Consider the following 4,692-nt stretch of genomic DNA (forward strand, 5'->3'; position numbering starts at 1 on the left):
GTCTCAAAACCATGAACTGCGAGATCGTGACCTGAGCCGAAGTCTGACGCTCAACCTACTGAGCCACCTAGATGGCCCAGGATGATTTTTAAACTATGGATATATAGTCAGGGGTTAAGGGCACAAGCTTTGAATTTGCTTAGACTGTTTTCTTCATTTTAAACTTTTTTTGAAATATATTTCATACATATAGACCGAGAAGCAAAACAAATTTGTAAGTATACCATCGGATGAACACACTTGTGTAACTCGTCCCAAGATCAAGAACAGAAAATAATCAGCACTCCAGAAACTCCCATTACGGTTACTACCGTCCTCCAAGGGAACCAGTTGCCCTAACTTTCAGCACCGTAGATTCGTTTCACTTTGTTTTTGAACTTTATATAAGTGAAATCATCATGTATGTACTTTTCTGTGTTAGGCTTCTTTCTTTCCCTGTACTTTTGTGAGCTTTTCTATATTGTTACACTTAGTTGTAATTTGTTTACTTCCATGCTGTCTTCTATTATGCAACTGTGCAATTATACCCAATCTTATTCATTCTACTGTTGATGACATTTGAATAGTTCAAATTGAGACTATTATAAATAGTGCTATTAACATTATTATATGGATCCCTTAGTGAACATATGCTTGCATTTCAGTGGGGTCTACATAGTCTGCAATGGAATTAGTGTTATACACATTTTCTTTTTTTTTTTTTTAAGTTTATTTATTTTTGAGAGAGAGAGAGACAGAGTGTGAGGGAGGGAAGGGGAGAGAGAGAGGAAGACACAGAATCAGAAGCAGGCTCCAAGCTCTGAGCCGTCAGCACAGAGCCCGACGTGGGGCTCAAACCCACAAACCGGGAGATCATGACCTGAGCTGAAGTCGGATGCTTAACTGACTGAGCCATCCAGGGGTCCCTACATATTTTCATCTTTGGGAAATGAACATATATTTGACCTTTGGTGGGGGCTTTATATTTGCATACCTTCAAGTAGAATTATTTGTATGTTTATTGTCAACTTTAGTAAGTACTACAAAACAATTTTCAATGTGGTTCCACCAATTTGCCCTCCCACCGGCAATGCATGAGTTTCCGCACCCACATTTGCTGTGTTCTGTATTTTTCAAGTTTTTAGTTGATGTGGAGTGCAATGTTTTTGCACTTGCTCGCTCTATGCCTTGAGGAACACACCCCCCTCTGCCTGAGTTTTCTTGCATATAAAATGGGGATATGAAGAGCACTTTAGTTTTGAGAAATAAATGAATCAATTCATGAAAGTTTTGGGGTGCAATGTCAGGCACAGATATTATATTGCAATCATTGTCATAGTCATCACCACCACCATTGCTATCTGGAAGGACTACTAAGCATTAACCAGAGAGAAAGCAGTTTTCTAGACAAAGGCAGAAAGGCAGAAAAGAGCCTTCTGTGTTGGAGGAACACTGCAAAGTTTCCTCTTTCACTCCACGGATGTTTGTTCAGGGTGAGAGGCAGAAATGTGTGACTAGCCACTAACTCAATTGTTCTGTTTCAAAAAGAGGGTTATTAAGTGCCCATTTCATTGAGTAGATTATGCATCTCAAATGAGAAGCAAATAGTCAGTTATTTAAAACAGTATGTGTCATGGGTGTCTCCTCCATGAGAATGAAGTCAGAACAGTGCCTGCTCTGTGCAGACCATAGAACTTGCTTTCTGTCTGACCGGCGGGGCTTTTTCTTACTTTCCTTTTCAGATAAATGCGTATTATTGGGAAATCCATGGAAAGCCCCTTTCTTTGTAGGTTACAAGAATTCCATGTCCCCCAGCAGAGAGAGTATCCCGGGCTGCTTCCGATGGAATGCAGAATCATCTGCTGGCCTCTCTGGATGTCACCTCTCAACAGTGTGCCCGGCGGCCTGCCGAGAGCAGAGGCTCCCCAGACCAGAGCCCAATTAGGTCCAGCTGTGCTGAGCAGCTTACCCAAAAGTCTCCCATGCCCCAGAGCTGTTTCCCCAAGTCGTAGTTGGGTGAGCTTGCCGTTTTGAAATGTACTTGTTTGTTTTTATGCCTTGGCACTGTGCTTTTAAGACTCACGGACTCTCTAGCTCACTTTTTCTGCTTCCCTTGCTGAGGATGGAAACTATAGTCTCCTCTTGTGAGCATGAAGAATGAATGGGGACTTTGGCTGGAAGGGTGTCATGTGGGAAGTTTGGGGGCCAATGTGACAGTAAAACATCTGCATGGATTCTGGCTTTCAGGATGTTGTGACCAATCATATGGCCTCATACCAACTGGCAGGCCTCTTATTCCCGAGCATAGTGTGACACAGCTGTTTAAGGTTACTTCTACTGAAGTCAGAAAGAAATCCCCCTCATCTGTAGGAAGATAGGGAAAAAATGATGGCATTGGGGAGGGGACTTCTCTTTTCATGAGACTGGGACCCTGGTGTCCCCACTGTGGCCGTGAAGAGGGAGAGTGAGAGCATGTTGGTGTCCTGGCTAAGAGTTCAAGGAATGGGGTCCAACCACAGCTCTTCTGCCAATCAACTGCATGGCCGTGGGCAAACCACTCTCAGTCTGCTTTTCATCTGCAAATTGGGACAGTTCTGGCTTCATGTGGTTGATGTCGGGGCTTCAGGGAGATAATTACAAGTAAAGCTCACAGCAGTGGCTGGCATAGAGTAAGAGTTCAATAACGAGTACCTATTATATTTGGTGTGTTTTTTCTCCACCCTTTCCCCCCTATCTGGCCAACTCTTTTTAGCTTCTGGCCATGGCTGTTTCTTTCCTACCTTTCACATCTGTAGCTGTCTGCTCACCTCCTCTTTATTAGCCAAATTGACATTTCGACTCTTCCCCTCTTAGTGAACAACTACTGAACTATCAATCTCTGGTCAAGTGTAACCTCCTCTGTGAAGTCTTCCTCTACTTTCTTCACCCCTCCCAAACCCCAAAGTGGAATTAGTACCTTCCTCTCTGTCAATAGATATGATTCATAAAGGTTTGTTGGGTTGTTAAATGGATGTGGCCCCATTATACAGATAGCTAGGTCAGGCCTCTACTGACTTGTTTCCTTAGTTTTTACCAGCAGATGTACAGAGCTTGGTGGTGGCTTGGAAAATGGTAATAAGGTTGCTGTTAATAGCTTAGTTGCCATAAGCTACAGGTCTTTCACAGATAATACCCCTGAGAGATTTTCATAGGCTCACTCACCCCAAAGGTTCACTTGAAAAAAAACAGCTCATGTTCAACTGAGTTGCCAGTGCCCGAGTAAAATCAATTATAAGGCATTTGCATGTACGTTAAAAGAAACCATCTCATAATTATTGATTTCCCCATAAGAATGACTTTTCTATTAAAGGTTTGGATTTCCTATTAAAACTTGGATCCCCCTAGAAACAGAGAAGAAATTATACTTAACGTTAGCAATGTTATCCTTCATTGTATTGACCTTGCTATATTTTTCAAGTGGAGAGTTCAGATTCCTGGGAACTTCAATTATACAAAGTGGCTCCCAACTGGAAGCCGCGTCACGATATTATGAATACGTACACACAGACATTAGTTTGGACTTCCATCATTCTGCCTGGGGTTAGAGTTGTTTGTAAGTTTGCCTTATCTCCCTCTCCTAGATGCTCTGGTTGTGGAAGACAGAGCTTCTGTGTCCTACCTACGCTGATCACTTGTGCTTAGTGGTTATGTGTCATAGAGAAGAAAATAAATGTTTATTGAAATGAATGAACGAATGAATGATACTTGGAATGTGTTTATCAAGCTAGACTTCCCACTAAACAGTGAATACTTCATAGATACCAAATAAGGTTACTACCTTTTCCTGGTTTTCCTAAACTTTCATGATTTTAGCACCAAAAATTCCATGTTCTGAGAGTTCCCTTCCTCTCAGTGCTAGGCAGAACAAGATAGCCAGTCACCCTAGTTTCTAAGTTTCCTGCTGGGACAAACTTAAACTCAAATGCTTCCAGAGACCATTGGATTATGGCAATGAAAAGTAACCTGTTTTAGGGAAACTGGAAACCAGCCTGAAGGCATTCAAATATGAACAAAACCAGTCAGTGAGGTAAATTAGCTTGATGGCCAGCATTGCAGCCTGTGAGACAGTAGTGGTTGGCCAAAGTTAACAGAAAAAGCAGGGATAATTCCATCTTATATTCAACTCTGATTGTTTTTTTTTTTAATTTTTTTTTTAACATTTATTTATTTTTGAGACAGAGAGAGAGAGAGAGAGAGCGCATGAACAGGGGAGAGTCAGAGAAAGAGGGAGACACAGAATCTGAAACAGGCTGCAGGTTCTGAGCTGTCAGCACAGAGCCTGACGCGGGGCTCGAACCCACAGACCGCGAGATCATGACCTGAGCCGAAGTCGGACACTTAACCGACTGAGCCACCCAGGTGCCCCTCAACTCTGATTGTTTTAACAAAAATCAAAATCATTAATTTTGAGATTACTAAGAATTTGCTTAACAAATTCTGGGCCTCCATTTTCTCACACGTGAAATTAATATTTAAAAAGTTATCTACTGGAAACACAGAATTCTGGGAATTAAATTTGCCCTAAAACATAGAATGTTAATAGTTTTTCTATTAAATACTAATATGTGTAGTAGAAGTTACCAGGAATTTGAAACCGGTTTTACCCCTAGTTGTATAACCTTGAGAAATTCATTTACTATCTCTGGGTCTCAGGTGTGTCATCAATTCTATTAT

Source organism: Panthera uncia, chromosome F2 (assembly GCF_023721935.1).
Source record: "Panthera uncia isolate 11264 chromosome F2, Puncia_PCG_1.0, whole genome shotgun sequence".
Lineage (NCBI taxonomy): Eukaryota > Metazoa > Chordata > Mammalia > Carnivora > Felidae > Panthera > Panthera uncia.